This window comes from Trachypithecus francoisi, unplaced genomic scaffold (genome assembly GCF_009764315.1).
Source record: "Trachypithecus francoisi isolate TF-2019V2 unplaced genomic scaffold, Tfra_2.0 Lachesis_group6, whole genome shotgun sequence".
In the NCBI taxonomy this organism is placed as follows: domain Eukaryota; kingdom Metazoa; phylum Chordata; class Mammalia; order Primates; family Cercopithecidae; genus Trachypithecus; species Trachypithecus francoisi.
In genome coordinates, this window is record NW_022681471.1 from 91,177,951 (window position 1) to 91,195,247 (window position 17,297).

A 17,297-nucleotide genomic window follows, 5' to 3' on the forward strand; every position below is an offset into this window, starting at 1 on the left:
CAGGTGGAAGAGAGAGGGGGGGAAGGTACTATACACTTTTAAAACAATCACTCATTATTAACTCATTCACTTATTATCACAAGAACAGCACCAAGTCTAAACCATTCATGAGAACTCCACTCTATGACCCAACCACCTCCCATCAGGCCCCACCTCCAACATTAGGGATTATAATTGAACATGAGATTTGGGTGGGAACAGAGATGGAAACTGTATCAGTGACCTTCACAACTATAAGAAATTACATTTGTATTGTTTTAAGCAACTAGATTTGTCATAATTGTTATAGCGGCAACAGAATGATTACAACTTCTTAAACAAATATGTATCTGTTTAAAATGATAATTATCAAATACATCAAACCTGTAGAAAAGAATCAGAAAATAACAGTCAGGGATTCACTATCCAGATTAAAATAAAGTTAACATTTTACCACACTTTATTTCAATATCTTGTTAAAAAGAAATAAAGTGTACAGATAGAACTTCAGCTCACTCTCATCTCATTTCCCTTGTTTCCTCTGTAAAAGTAACCATTATTCTGAGATTGGTATGTATCCTTTTGGGTCACTTTTTTGGACATATGCCCCTAAAATACATACAGTATTGTTTTCTACATTCTAAAATATTGTATAAATGCTGTTATACTGTACCTATTATTTAACTCCTTACTTATTCATCAACATGTCTTTAGATTTATTGAGTTCATTTTTAACTGCTAACTAGAATTGTTGCAGAATTTTGCTCCTTAGTTCCACTAGAACTGGGTTCTTGTCACAAGACCAGGATTAGGAACATGGATACATTGAAGGGTGAGGGGAATGGAATGTATTGGGTGAAAAGGAAAAAACAAAAAATCAGCAAGGGGCTCCTGCCAACAGCAGGCTCCCATCTCACAGATTGAATGCCAGGCCACCGCACAGGAACTGGAGATGAAGAGGCCAGGCTCCTCCCCACTGCAAAGCGTGAACTTCCCATGGCTCCACCCCATTTTCCTAGTGGTTAAACTAGTCGGAGATTCTCTGGGTGACCCACCCCCTTATCTCTTTCTCCTGCATTTATCAGTATTACATTTTGTGGTGTTTATCTTTCCATTCCTGATATATCATATATCAAATATGGACATTTATTTGTTGCCAGTTTTTTCAATATTACAATGCTGAAATGAGCATTCTTGTACAAATTTCCAGTGTACGTGTGCAAGATTTTCTCTAGAATAGGTATTTAGAAGAGGAATTATTGTATAGTAAGTTATGTACGTCTTCAGTTAGCTAGATGTTGAAAAATTGTGGCTGTGACCCTTTATTTCAATTTGTCTCCCTATATTTTCAGCACTTTTTATTGTTGGACTTTTAAATTTTTGTCAGTATTATGGGTGTGAAATGGTATCTAACTTTAATGTCTCAGATAAACTAGGGGGATTTGACATCTTTTCATATATTGACTGGCCATTCTTTTTTCCTATTCTATGATTTGCCACTTTACATCCTCTTCCTATTGTTGTGTTGGGTCTTTTTTATATACCTGCAAGATTTGTTGTTATATATTTATATACAATGGATATTTATGTTGATTTTACAGTTTATAATATCCTCTAGTGTGCGGCCTGTCTTTTCCATCTGCTTATTGTATATTTTAACCAAGACCACCCTCAGGCTTAATGATTTGCTAGAAGGATTCACAGAACTTACAAAAGCTGTTATACTCACGGTTACAATTTATTATGTGACGGTGCATGTAAAGTGTTGTCAGCCAGGGAAGCATACCTGAACGTTGGTGTCCCAGGCTTTTAAAATTGGGAATCAGTCACGTAAGAATGCAGCACTTGCATGACTAACCTTAGTTACCCAGACTACAGCCTCCCCCTCACCCATCAAGCACAAAAACTGGCACTTATCACGAATCACAGCATTTGCACAAACTATCTGATCATAATGGTACGGTATGGCCCAAGGCCTCAGGCATATGAAAACAATGTCAGGCAGAATATGCCAGTGGCTGAGAACTCATCTCCCGAGAATTGGGCAAGGGCCAGCCACTCCTGGAGACAGAACTTTCCTGAGAATTTGCAGGGTTTAGGGTTTTTGAGTTAACCCTTTCCTGCACAGGAGGCATGTGTTTTAATAGTCACATTTATCTTCCTTTTCCTTCATGTTGTACTTTTTCTGTTTTTTATTTCTTTTTTTTCTCTTTTTTTTTCCTTGCTTCCAGTGGGATTAAGATCTTTTCTTTTTTTTTCATCTCGTTTAAGGAATTCTTCCTTACCTTGATGTCATAAAGACATTCCACTATAAATTCTCATGTAAAACTTTTATAGTTTCCTTTTCACAATTTAGCTCTGTGGTCCACTTGGAATTTCTTTTGGTAGAAAAGAAATTCTATTAGAAGAATGTAGGGATGTAAGGATCTTACTTAATTTCTTTCTGAATGATTAATGAGTGGTTCCAGGACTGTTAATTATTCTGTTCTTTCTCCACAGATTTATAATGTTATCTCAGTCATATACCAGTTTCCTATATACATGTGTGTCTGCTTTTAGGCTTTCTATTCTGTTCCATCGGTTCATTTGTCTATTTCTGTAACTTTATAATGCATCTTAATATTTGGTAGGGAAAGGCCTCTTTTTCATTCCTCTCCCTCAAAAATATGTTCTTTTCATATGAGTTTAAGGTCGGTTTACTTTAAATCTTAAGGTCTGTAAGAAACATTGAGATTTGATTAGAGCTGCATTTTATTTATAGATTAGAGACAAAACTGGCATCTTTACAAAAATGAGGGTGGTTCATCTCTCCCTTTATATAGGTATTTTTAATTATTTTGAGAAAAGTTTTATAAGTTTTTTTATAAGTATCTAATTCATAGTTTGCTGGATATATTTTTGTGTGCCTATTGCTCTCATGAATATTTTTAAATTACATTTTGTTATTGGTTGTGTCAGGTGTATAGAAATGCTTGATTCTGGTGTATTGTTGTTAAATCTATCCACCTTGCTGACCTCTCTCTCTAGGTCCAATTATTTGTTTATATATTTTGCTAGGGTTTATATAAATATTATATAAAACATACTTAAAAGTACATGAACCATAACTATAGAGCTAAATGAAATGTCACAAAGTGTTTTTGGTTTATTTATGTAATTTGTGAATAATTTTTTTTCCCTTTTACTCCTTATACCTCCAGAATTCGATGTCTTTCTATGTAAAATAAAATAGATTTTCTTTTCTGAAACAATTTCTTTTCTTTTCTTTTTTTGAGACAGAGTCTTGTTCTGTCGCCCAGGCTGGAGTGCAGTGGCGCAATCTTGGCTCACTGCAACCTCTCTGCCTCCCAGGTTCAAGCAATTCCCCTGCCTAGCTGGCGCGCAACACCACGTCTGGTTAATTTTTTGTATTTTTAGTAGAGATGGGGTTTTGCCATGTTGGCCAGGCTGGTCTCAAACTCCTGGCCTCAAGTGATCCGCCCACCTCGATCTCCCAAAGTGCTGGGATTACAGAAGTGAGGCATTGCGCCCGGCCTGAAACAATTTTAATTAAGCACCTGAGGGGGCTCATGCTCTAGTGAGCTGTGTTGGATGTGTCAATGCTTTTGAACTTATCAAAGAAAGGAAATTAGCACTATTTGGAAATTCCAACAGAACTTAACAAAAGAGCCTACAGAGTGGTGATTTCAGTTAGTTGACCACAGTCCAGGATTTGATTCTGAGCATTTATGAAATGTTGAAACAAGACTTGGTGGTAAACAAATACAAATTAATTTACTGAGACTAATGTAGATACAGGTACAGAGAGAAAAACACACATATCTATACTAATGTATTATTTTCACTGATCAGTACACTCAGGCCTTGTATCCAGAGCGTGTCAGTTTCAGTACTGAGGTACATGGGAAGTCAAACTAAGAAAACAAAATGTTGGCTGGGCGCAGTGGCTCACACCTTTAATACCACCTTTTTGGAGGCTGAGGCAGGCACATCACCTGAGGTAAGGAGTTTGAGACCAGCCTGGCCAACATGGTGAAACCCAGTCTCTACTAAAAATACAAAAAAATTAGCCAGGCATGGTGGCAGGAGCCTGTAATCCCAGCTACTCGGGAGGCTGAGGTAGGAGAGTTGCTTGAACCCGGGAGGTGGAGGTTGCAGTGAGCTGAGATGGTGCCATTGCACTCTAGCCTGGGCGACAAGAGTGACACTCCATCTCAAAAACAAACAAAAAAAAGAGAAAGCAAAATTCTGTTTACTGTGACCTAGCACTAAAGCAAAGGAAAGTAAGGAATCTTGTAAACATGGAATCCTTTGTATTAAGGAATATGTTCAGTTACTCTGCCTTCTCTTTGTCACACCCCAAGCAGTTTGAGAGGCAGCAAGATGCAGTGGAAAAGTACTGGGTTTGATAACTGATTGACAGGGATTTGAATCCTAGCTGTTTGTGGATGGACCTTAGCACTTAACTTCTCAGAGTTTCTATTTTCTCACTGGTGAAATAGAAATCATGACATTCTTAATTTAAAAGAAATACAGCGTCTGAAAGTAATTATTATAGAGTAAATCCAGCAGAATCGCAGGCTTGCACTTGCTTATCCAGGCCTGTGAGTAAAGAAGAAAGTGCCAGTCAATGATTATTTCTAATTTGCCGGAATAAATCATAGTACCAATCTGTTCCAAGTACAAGTAGTCCCCACTTATCCTCCAGGGATACATTCCAAGACCTTCAGTGTGGATGCCTGAAACTGTTGACAGTACTGAACCCTATACATACACTGTTTTTTTCCTATACGTAATGTACCTGTAAATTAGGCACAGTTAACAACAAGAACTAATAATGAAATAGAAAGTTTATAACAATAGACTGTAATAACAGTTAAGTGAATGTGGTCTCTTTCTCTCTTTTCTCTCAAAATATCTTATTGCACCATACTCATCTTCTTCTTGTGATGATGAGAGATGATAACCCAGCCAGCTACTAGATGACTCATAGACGGGGAGCATCTATAGCACAGATACGCTAGACAAAGGGAGGTTTCATGACCCAGGTGGTACAGTCAGAGATTTCATCATGCTATTCAGGACAGTGTGCAATTTAAAATGTATGAATTGTTTATTTCTGGAATTTTCCATTTAATATTTTTGGACTGTAGTTTACTGCAGGTAACTAAAACTGCAGAAAGTGAAACCACAGGTAAGGGGGTGCTGCTGTATAGAGATGGCAACTACAACTTTACCACCAGATGTATTAGTTTCCTATAACTGCTGTAGTCAATTATGAGAAACATAGTAGTTTAAACCACACACTTTTAATGTTACAATTCTGGAGGTTAGTGGTCCTAAAATCAAGGTGTTGGCAGGGCTACCCTTCCCCTAGCGACCCCTAGAAAAGAATCTGTCTTCTTGCTTTTTCCAGTTTTTAAAGGCCACCTACCTTCCTTGGCTCCTGCTCCCTTTCTCCATCTTCAGATCTAACAGCAAAGCGTCTTCAGCTCTCTGACTCTGACCTGCTCCTGTTGCCATCTCTCCTCTGACTCTGATCCTCCTGCCTCCTTATAAGGATCCCAGTAATTACACTGGGTTCACCAGGATAATCCAGGATAATCTCTTCATCTCAGAATCTTAACTCAGTCACATCTGCAAAGCCCATTTGCCATGTAAGGTAATATCTTAATAAGGATTGAGATTTGAACATTTTGGGAGGACCATTATTCTGCCTACCACACCAGGTTAATAAATTACCAAGTAAAATACCTAATTAGAATTACACATTTCTTTTGTAGGTTATTTTCACTGAAACAGGCATTAATTTCTAAAGTTGTAGGAGTCTTATAAAATGGCTTTATTTAGACAACACTTCCAAGGAAAGATTTGTATTAACAGAGAATAAAACTAGTTGGTAACAGTTACAAATATTCTCAAATCACCATATTGCAAAGGGGAACAAGATTTACATTCTTGTTAAAGTTCTCAATTTAACACCTTTTAAAATTCAGATTATTTGAAATTATTGTGCAGCAAAATGGTTTCCACTCCTCCACAGCAGCAGGGGAGCGGGCACAGAGCCTTCATATGTTTCTGAGTTTCCTTTTGTTAATTCTGAAGATTTGCATTTGTAAAGCTAGGCTCTGGAATTTCTTAGCTAGTTTTAAATAAAAAGCATGTCTGGGGCCTAGTTATGCTGGCAGAAATGGAGAAAAAGCTGAAAGGATTTTATTACCAATGAAATTCTTTATTTTGTGCCTTGTAAAGTAGTTGTGAAGATTTAATGTGACCACTTACAAGCCCTGACTACTGCTTGATGAATGAGAGCAGTTTGAGTCTCTTACCTTCTTTTCTGTACTTTCCATCCTTTTGTATCTTCCTGCTGAGCTCAGATAATTTAGTCTTACCTGTCTTTAAATTGAAATTCTCTACTTAATCTGCTGATTAAAGCTATCCCTTGAGTTTTTAATTTTGAGTACTGTATTTTTTTTTTCCAAATGTTTGATTAGGTTCAATTATGGTCTGCCATTTGTTATGGTTTCCTGTTGCTTGGTAAGATCTTCAAGTTTATTATTTATCTCTTTATGCTTAGTAAACATAGTTGTCTTATAGTTTGTGTTTGATAATCCTATTGTTTAAAGTCTTTTTGTGAACATTTCTGTTGTCAGCTGATCCTGCTGATTTGCTTCTTTATCTAATTCAAGGCTCAAGGTTCCCAGGGCAAGTCATGTGATCCAAATCTGAGCTGCAAAACTGGCCTGCTTCCCATTCACCCAGGGGTAGCCCTTTGAGGTCCCAGCTTATTGTTGGGAGTGTCTCCTCTTAGTTTTCCCATGTAGTGTAGCTCTGGGTTTTAATTTCTTATCTCTTTTGCCTTTCAAGGCAGGCAAAATGAAAGTTGAAATTTTGGGGATATACAAATGCCCTTAGGGAAGAAATTGCTTCGCTGCTCTATTTACTTCTCGAGGTTCCCCATTTCCCAGGAATGTTGCCCTAGTGTTTCCATACTGCCATTTTATTGTTTTTAAGTCAGTGTTACTACTTTTCTTTCATCAAAATTTTTAAAATTTGTTTTCAACCTGAGGATTGGTCCAAATAATGTGGCAGGCAATCATCAGAACTAGGAACATTTGTTGTAACTCCTTGCTACATTTTTCTTTAAGATTAGATTTAGGCTCAGAACTTCATTATCTTTTGGGTTTTGTTTCTTCTGTTTTATAGAGGACACATGTGATGCTCAGAAAAGCGCAAATACTTGCTCAAGGTCACATAGCAAGTAAGTGATAATGTTGAGCTTTGAATCCACCTCTGTCCAACCCTGAAACCTACACTGTGTCAGTTTCTGTTCCTTCGTTCTGGGACTTCTTTCTTTTAGGAAGCAAATAAATGACTCGTGATTTTCTTCGTTGAGTTTTATCTCTCAAGGTCAAGCCCATCTCCCTGTCTCTTGGAAGCACACATAGTTCTGTGCTTTTTTTACAAGGTCCTTGTCCTGTTTCTAAGACGTCCTGATAAATAAGTATCCCTTTCTGCCACCCACCCTGTACCTTTCAGAACTGAATTCAGGGACATTCAGTATTCAACTGTAACCATAAAGTTTCATTTCCTTTTCAACTGCAGTATTTTCCTCAAAAGACCTAGGTGAATTCCCTGCTGAATTTGGAAAGAGCTAAGGACAAAGGGACCCAGGAAGCAATCCTTTTAGGTGAAAGGAGGAGGTAGAATGATACAAGTAGGGGTTAGAGAACTTACAGTTTAGTTGTATAGCGGTGGGATAGTTGAAGATTTTAGATTGGTGAATGCCCACAAGGCACCTTGTCATGGTGACAAATACAGGAGCTTTGGAGTCAGACCCACTTCAGCTGAATATCAATTCACCTACATATTAACTCTAAAATGTTGGGCAAGTCAGCTTACCTCCCTTGACCATCAGTTTCTTCACCTACAAACTTGGAATAATAATAGCAAACTTTCAAGGTTTCCATGTGAAATACCAATAATGTATTTCAGTGAAGTGTTTGTGTTTGGTGCATGCTTACTAAATGATTGTGGTAGTTATTATTGTTGTCCCCCTCAAACTTTTCATCTGGTGGTTGCCCTAAGACCAAGCAGGAGAGAGTTCGTTTTTCCTTTGTGTGTATGCCCAGTTTCTCCTGTCTCCTCTGTTGCATCACCTTTTTCAGTCTCCTGAAGATCTCTTACCAACTACATTCTTCCCAATCCTTGCTTTCCTCTCCTAGTTCTACACAGTCAACACCTCCTTTGTTCAGATAATCTTCCCATTTCCCTACTCAATTTAATCTCTTTAATTGCCTCTGCATTGCCCTCCAGATAACCAGTCATCTTCATATCACTTTGTTTCTCCATGTCCCTCTCTCCCTGATTTGGGAGGCCACCCCAAAGTGAGACAAAGTGAGTCTCAGCAGGCCTTAATTTCTCAACTGACTCTTTGTCTTATTTTGTCAGCTTCTTTTCATCAAGTAGAAGTTATGTTTTTCTGTGTATTATTTTTTAAGCTGTTTGCTTATGGATATCTTCCTTCTTTTTACATATTTTACATTATAAAAGTAGAGACATGCTCATTTTGAAGATTTTAGAGAACAGCAAAACTTTATCAGGAAGGAAATAAAAGTGACCCACTGTTTTATTAACTAGAGATAAATATTCAGTAATTGATATATTTCTTTTCAGTATGTACAGTTTTGTATCATTTGCTAGGACTGTATACCACAGTCTGGGTGGCTTAAACAACAGAAATTTATTTTTTCACAATTCTGGAGGCTAGACGTCTGAGATCAAGGTGCTGGCAGGGTTGGTTTCTTCTCAGGCCTGTCTCCTTGGCTGTAGATGGCCATCTTCTCCTTCCTGTGTCCTCACATGGTTTTCCTTCTCTGTGTGTCTCTGTCTTTATCTCCTCTTCTTTTTATTTTTGCAATTCTCCTACCTCAGTCTCCTGAGTAGCTGGGATTACAGGCGCCCACCACCATGCCCAGCTAATTTTTGTATTTTTAGTAGAGATGGGTTTTCACCATGTTGGCCAGTCTGGTCTCGAACTCCTGACCTCAAATGATCTGCCCACCTCGGCCTCCCAAAGTGTTGGGATTACAGGCGTGAGCCACCGCACCGGGCTTATCTCCTCTTCTTATAAGGACACCAGGCATGTTGGATTAGAGCTCTAATGATGCCATTTTAATTTAACTACCTAACTAGATGCTAATGATGTCATTTTTAATTTAACTACCTTTTTAAAGATCTCGTCTCCAATGCAGTCATGTTCTGAGGTACTGGGGGTTGGGACTTCACCATATGAATTTTGAGGGGACACAATTTAGCCCATAACACCTGCTTTCTTCTCTAAAAGTTATCTTTTAAGAATTCCCACTTGCCAATAACAATTCTTTGACATTAGTTCTGATGACTACATAATATCCATCATTAAAATATACCACAATTTATTTAATCAATTTCATATTCTTGGACATTTTGGGTGTTTTCATTTTTTTCACTAATATAAATGCTTCCATAAGTAGTTTTGTACACGGATGTTTGCATATCTGACTATTTTCTTGGGATAGATTGCTTGAAGAGTGATTATTGAGTCAAAAGGTATGACCGTTCTCTGGTTTTTAGTTACATACTGCAAAATTGTTTTCCAGAAAGTTGTACTAATTTACATTCATACCAGGAAGGAGAATAGTCAGTCAGGCATTCATATAAGCTGCTGGTGGGAATGAGAAAGGAAAAATAAACTCACATGGTTGTTTCAATTTACATTAATTGATGATTAACAAAATAGAATATTTCATGTATTTATTATCCGTTTGCATTTCCTTTTTTGTGAACTGTTACTCATGTTCTTTGCGCATTTATGTGTGTGAGTCTATCGTTTTAGATGATAAGATTATGATTTAGAGTGAGTTCTACTCCAGAGAGGGAAATTTCAGAAAAAGTCAAATTCCAAAGAATGTTATGGATCCAGAATCCAAGGACTATTGGTCTGAGTCTCTTCTATGGAGAAGACTTGGCATGTGATGACATATAGGTAAAGGAATGGCTGCAGGAAAGCTTGGCAGGGAAGAGTTGAACATATTCCTTACGCAGGGAAATTTGTCACAGGCACAGTACTGCCACTTATAAGAATAATCCTACTGAAGAGAGAGGCTGTGAGTGAATTAACTGAGGAAAAGCAAGCTAGATGTGTATTATATATAGGAATCTTCTAGGAAAAAAAGCACAGAGATATGATTCACATGACCATAACTCTTGCAAAGGTTTTAGAATTTGTGAGACACTGGGGAGGTTCTGATGGGGAAAAGTCTTATGTATGTGATTAATGTCAAAAAGCCCTTTGTCAGTGTTCAAGGGAGGTACCTCACAGTACTCATGGTAAAGAGAAACCCTATGAATGCTGTGAATATAGTGAATATAAAGAAATTTTTAATCATGATGCCAGTCTTACTTGCCATCTGAGGACTCACACCTGAGAATTCATTGATTTGTTATGGCCATAAGAATGTGGAAAGGTCTTTAGGCAGTATATGATTCTCTTTCAACACCAGAAATTTCATAGAGTAGAAAAACTTTCCCAATGCTGGACAAATTGCAGTGGGTGATGAAGCTTTTTGAATCATGCAAAAGTTTATACTGGACAGAAACCTTTGAGTGTACTGACTGTGGGAAAGGCTTCAGGACAAACTCAGACTTTTTTTTTAACGTGAGAGAATTCATAGTGGAGAACAACCCTATGCTCATAATGCATGTGGAAAGACTTTCAGATCCAGCTCAGACTTTACTAAACATGAGAGAATTCACAGTGGAAAGTAACCTTATGCAATGATTAATGTGGGAAAGGGTATCTGGAGATATCAGACCTTCAAAAACATTAGAAAATTTATAGCAGAGATGGAAAGAGATCCTTTCAGTGTAACAAATATGGAAATGTTTTTAATCTAGAGCTCAAATTTTATTTGTCATCAAAGAGAATCTTTTACAATGAATGTACAAAAATCTCCAAACAGAAATCAATCCTTGTTCATCATCTGCAGATTCATAGTGGAGAGACGCTCTGTACCTGTAATGAATAAGCCTTCAATTGGAGGCTAAGTCTTATTCATCATCAGAGGATTCATAAAGGCATCACCTTCTACGTATGTAAAAATTTATGAGTATGCTTTCAGCAGGCTGTCAGCCTTATTTGATATCAGCAAGTCCATAGTGAGTTCGCTTAAATGCAGTGAATGTGGAAAGGCCTTCAATCTGAAGTTTAATCTTACTCAGCATCAGAAAATACAGAGTGGCAGGAATCTTATTAATGTAATGTGTGTGGGAAAGTCTTTATGAGAAAATCAGGTCTTGGTAAAAATGAAAAAAGATTCTTTGTAAAAGTTAATTAAAATAGTTACCACATAATTACACGCCTACCAGTGTGGCAAGCACTACAAGAACTTTACATAGTTTGTTTAATCATTTTTTTTTACAATAATCATACAATGTAGAAACCTTCATTGTTGTTTATACACACATGAAGAAACCAAAGAAACAAGGTGGAAAAATTTCCCCAAGATCACATACTTGTCACTGGAAGAACCAGGATTTGAGTCCTAGAGAGTTTAATTGTTCTGGTTTATAGTGGCAATGTAGAAATCTTCAAGGATGTGTTAGTCTTTATTCATCATTAAGAAATTCCTTCAGAAATCAGGATTCACTCTTCAGTGAGTATTGGGAGCCTTCAGTCAGTTTTGGAATTAGAGACTCTACATTGGGTTCTATCAAATTCAGTAAGGACTATAAAGACTTTATCATATTTATATTATCCCTTTGAATAGGAATTACTTCCAATCTTGAAAGATTTCATTAATAACAAAATTCTGTTCTCATATACTCGCCCTAACCACTTTTTGTGGTGTAGACAACGTGGAGTGGGATGGAAAGCACAGGCTCTGGGATTGGCCAGGATAGCTTCACCATCGGTAACAAGGTAGAGTTATCCAGTTTTTAAAATGATTGAGTAGGAATGGAGAGGACAGATGTGGTGAGAGCTTCAGGAACACAGCCAGGTCATTCTAGGAATTACAATCAAATAAGCCAAAATAAAGTAGAATTCAGCCTATAAGGAAGTGGAGAAGCTAGGGTATGTGGCATGATTTTCTCCCCAGATGGGTTTAGCTATAGGTTGCTTGTGTATCACCCAGTATTCAGAGGAACTTGAATTTGAATTTGCTTCAGGAATATGCAGTACTCTAGCACTGAGTCAACAATAAGTGTGACTTTCAGAAACTCAAGGTATAAGAAATATTAAGACATTGATTTTCTACCTTCTCACTTCAAGGAGGCAGTGTACTACAGCAGAAAGTATTCAGGATCTACCTCCAGGTATAACTGGGTTTGTTTGCCAGCTTAACCGCCTTCTAGCTGTGTGACTTTAGTTATATTAATAAATCTCTTTGAGTCTCACCTTGCTCATTTTTTTTTAGGTCAGGATGTAATACTGTACCAAGTTGTAAGGATTCTAGATAAAGAGTATAAGTGTCTAGTATGGCACCTGGCATGTAGTACATACCTAATAAACATGTTATTGAAATATATTATTGTTGGTTCTGCAAGGATCTTAACACTCTGTAATAGACCTCTCCCATCCCAGTTGGGGAATGAATGTGTTACACTTGTGTTGTGATAGTATTAATCACTTTAGATTATGGGGCTTCTGCTGGCTCATATGGTACCTTTGTGTGAATTGTAAAATAATACCTCTTCCTCAAAAGACTTTCTTACCACTTGCTAGAAAATTGTCATAATAAACACAGATGTCTTTGATGGTCATAATGTGAATGCTGTTCTGCAGAATCACAAGGTCCACAATTTGCACAACCTGCAGTTGGTAGGCTGAATAATGGCCCCCCAAAACTGCATTTTAATCTCCAGAACCTGTGAATATATGTTACCTGAAATGGTAAAAGGGACTTCTGCAGATGTGATCAAATTAAGGATTTTGAGATGCAGGGATAATACTGGATTGTTAGGGTGGGCCCAAGTAATCACAAGGATTCTTATAAGAGAGAGGCAAGAGGGCCAGACTTACAGAGGGAGAATGTGAGGACTAAAGGAGAGGTCAGAGAGGAAAGAAGATGCTATGCTGCTGGGTTTGAATTTGGAGAAAGGAGCCATGAACAAAGAACTGCCTGGGAGGCAGAGGTTGCAGTGAGCTGAGATCATGCCACTGCACTCCAACCTGGGCAACAGAGTGAGATTCTGTCTCAAAACAGAAAGAAAGAAGGAAAGATCCTGTGAGTAGGAGTGTGATGGATAGCCGGGTGCATTGGCTCACGTCTGTAATCACAACACTTTGAGAGGCCGAGGTGGGCACATCATTTGAGGTCAGGAGTTCGAGACCATCCTGGCCAACACTGTGAAACCCTGTCTCTACTACAAATACAAAAATTAGCTAGGCATGGTGGTGTGCTTCTGTAGTCCCAGCTACTTGGGAAGTTGAGGCAGGAGAATGGCTTGAACCTGGGAGGGGGAGGTTGCAGTGAGCTGAGATCATGCCAGTGCACTCCAGCCTGAGCAACAGAGTGAGACTCCGTCTCAAAAAGAAAAGAAAAAAAAGGAGTGTGATGGATAGATTGGAAAAGAGAACTGGGTGCAGGGAGACCAGTTAGAAGGCTATTTATAAAACAGATACTGAAATCTGGGTTAAGGCAGTGGGAATAAAATGAGAATACAAGAATGAAATGGGAATGCAAGGAATTTGGAACTTGGTCACTGACTAGATATGGGGGACCGATGGAGAAGAAGGAATCAAGGATGATGCCCAGTTTTCTTTCTGCCTTGGATGGTTAACAATAGGTAAAAACCATTCATGGAGAACTCAGAATAAGGAGCAGGTTTGTGGGGAAAGAATGACCTTTGCAGTGTGCAAGAGGAATTATTCAGTAGGTAGTACAGAATTCATTCTGCTGCTGTGAAGCAAGTAGGGTTACAGATAGAAATCAGATAGAAATTTGGTAGTCATCAAGTATAGAAGTGGTGGTTTTAATTGAAGTATCAGTGAGATTGCCCTGGGAGAGGGTGGTGTGGAGTGAGAAAAAATCAAAGAAACAAAAAAACAAAACCCAAGGCAGAATTTCAGAAACCTAGGCATTTTAAGGGAGAACAAAGCTTAGAATCAGCAGAAGAAAGGTAGGAGGGGGACCAGAGGAGATACTACATTCTTGTTCTGCCCTCTTGTGGCAGGCCGAGCGTGTCCCAGAATAAATTTCTCCTGTCTTCAGTCTTCCAGGTCTCTGACTCATAATTCCATTCCCACCCTACCTGGGAGAATGGAGCTGCCAGGTCCTCTCATGGTCATTTCTCAAATGTAAAGCTCCTCTTTGATTATTTCTACAACTGAAGAGCAATTTGGACCCCACCCCCATGTTGCAAAAGAATAAAAAGCAAACAGTGGGGTGAGGCTTCAGTTTCCACATTTATATGCGCCACCACCTTTTGATCTATTCTGTTGGCCTCATTAATTTTAGTACATCTCAGTTCTCATCATATCCCTTCGCTCCCTTTATAATTAAAAGGCATTTTATTTTGAATTTTTAAATTATAGTAAATATACTATATATTATAGCAAGACCTATGTGTGGCTTAAAAAAGAAATAACAAAAAATAGCAGTATTAGCTTCACTTTTTTTCACCACCAGACTTGAACACTTGAAGGCTAGAATGCAAATTAGCCAACTTTGAAATCTACTTCTTTTGGTTTTTATCTAAATACCATTATTTCATGAGTTACTTATTTCAGATATTAGCTGTTGACTTCCCATTATGGTAGATGAAGATTTAACTCTCACTTTTTTCTCCATCAATTCCCTTCTGTGTTCTTTTAGTATAGTTATAACATACTTTTGGTTAATGATGATGTTTATACTATTGTGATTGTGCAAACATTGTTCACTAAAGAGACAGGTAGTGAATTGTATCTACGTTTCTGTTTTGAACACATTTGTATCATTTCTAGAGTTATAATTCCCTTTTATCTGTGTATTTTTATGTATTTATATTTGAGGCAGAGTCTTGCCCTGTCGCCCAGGCTATAGTGCAATAGTGCGATCTTGGCTCACTGCAACCTCTGCCTTCCAGGTTCAAGCAATTCTCCTGCCTCAGCCTTCCAGGTAGCTGGGATTACAGGCACCTACCATACCCGGCTAATTTTTTTGTATTTTTATTAGAGACGGGGTTTCACCGTGTTGGCCAGGCTGGTTTCGAACTCCTGACCTCAAGTGATCCGCTCGCCTTGGCCTCCCAAAATATCCAATCCTTATTTTTTCTGTTAGCCCTATCATGTCTATTTTTGTGTAACTGCTAAAAAAGTCAGAATATTCAGAATATTTATTTCTAGAAGTCCCCTTTGTAGAGCCTTCTCTCTTGATCCAGTCTGGGCTGTTTTCAATCCTGAAAGCTTTTGGGATTTCCACTTTATCCCCGATACTCTAAAATTTCATGATGATGTGTGGATATTTGTATATCTGTTGTCCTAGATACCTGGTAGGTAGACTCTTTCAGCTTGTATGTTTTTGTACTTGGACTCTGGAAAGTTTTATTATTTCTTGGCTACTTTGTGAGCTCCATAAGGACACATTTTTATCTATTTTATTTGTTTCTGTTTTTCCAGTGCCTAGAATAGTGCCTGATACATGATAGACATTTATTTGTTGAATTAATTAATATTTACATTTAAAATAATAAAAATGAAATAATGCCTCCAGACCCATGGACCAGGACAAGAAATAGAACATTATCAGTACTTTAGTGCCCTTTCCAATCACACTTTCCTGTCCACCTCCACTTAGAGATAATACTACCCTGATTTTTGTATTAACAATTTATTTGTTTTCGTATATTTTTATCACTTATATGTTTTTAATGTATTGTTTAGTTTTGAAAAAATGGAAAAGCAAACACAAATCTAGTTGTATGAGAAAAGGGTATGTTGCTCCTGTTAGATAGTCTCCCAGGAAAACAGATTCTGAGTCAAAAAACTGATTTTAGCTTCTCTGAGAACTGTAAAGCCATTTCTGGGATAATTAGTGAATGAGGTCATGAAATTTAGTGTTACTGATGAAAGTCCTGTCTGTCTAATTTAATTTTTCTACTGCAGGTAACACTTTCTCTCTTTTCAGCTCTATTAGGGTTATAGTTGACAAAAATTTTACAAATCAAGGTGTACAACATGATATTTTGATACAATATACATTGGGAAATGATTTCTACAGTCAAGCTAATTAACATATCCATCAACTTACAGTTACCTTTTTTGTGGGAATACTTAAGATCTACTCTCTTAATGAATTCAAGTTGTAATACATTATTACTAGCTGCTATATTCACCATACTGCACATTACATCTCCAGAACTTATGCATCTTACAACCACAAGTTTGTATCCTTTGACCATCTCTCCATTCCCCCACACACTGGCTGACCTTGGGTAACCACCCATCCACTCTCTGTTTCTATGAGTTCAACTTTTTAAAGATTCAGCATATAAGTGAGATCATGCAGTATTTGTCTTTCTGTGTTTGGCTTATATCACTTAGCATAGTGTCCTCCAGGTTCATCTGTGTTGTTGCAAATGGCAGGATTTCCTTTATCAAGAGTGAACAATATTCCATTGTGTGTGTGTGTGTGTGTATACACACAATTTCTTCATGCATCTGTTGCAGACACTTAGATTGTTTTCTTATCGTAACTATTGCTAAAAATGCAGCAATGAACAGGGGAGTTCAGATGCTTCTTTAAGATAGTGATTTTATCTCCTTTGGATATACACCCAGAAGTGGAATTGCTGGATCTTATGGTAGTTCAATTCTTAATTTTGCGGGGGAACTTCCATACTGTTTCTGCTAGTAACTGTACCACTTTACACTCTCACCAACAATGTATAAAGGTTCACTTTTGCCACTTTTTGCCAACTTTGCCAACACTTGTTATCATTTGACTTTTTGATAATAACTATCAAAACAAGTGTGAGATGGCATCTCATTGTGGTTTTAGTTTGCATTTCTTTGAAGATTAGAAATGTTTAACACTTTCCATATATCTGTTGGCATTTGTATGTCTTCCTTGGAAAAAAATACCTATTCAGGTCCTTTGCCCATTTTAAATTGGTTATTTGTGTGTTTTTTTTTTAAACTACTGAGTTAACTATATGAGTTCCTTATATATTTTGTGTATTAACCCCTTATCAGATATATGGTTTGTGTATATTTTCTCCTAATCTGTGGGTTGCCTTTTCATTTTGTTGATTGTTTCCCTTGCTGTGCAGAAACTTTGTAGTTTGATGTAGTC

General features: G+C 37.6%; 1 protein-coding gene across 1 annotated transcript in view; it reads left to right on the forward strand.

Moving 5' to 3' along the window:
* Positions 1–7,215: 7,215 nt before the first annotated feature.
* The window catches only part of MAGED1 (MAGE family member D1), a 46,785-nt gene continuing 36,703 nt past the window's right edge, over positions 7,216–17,297 (forward strand). Inside the window, exon 1 of the mRNA XM_033201975.1 lies at positions 7,216–7,240. The gene's annotated coding sequence lies outside the window, so the exon portion shown is untranslated. The remainder of the gene's footprint in view (positions 7,241–17,297) is intronic.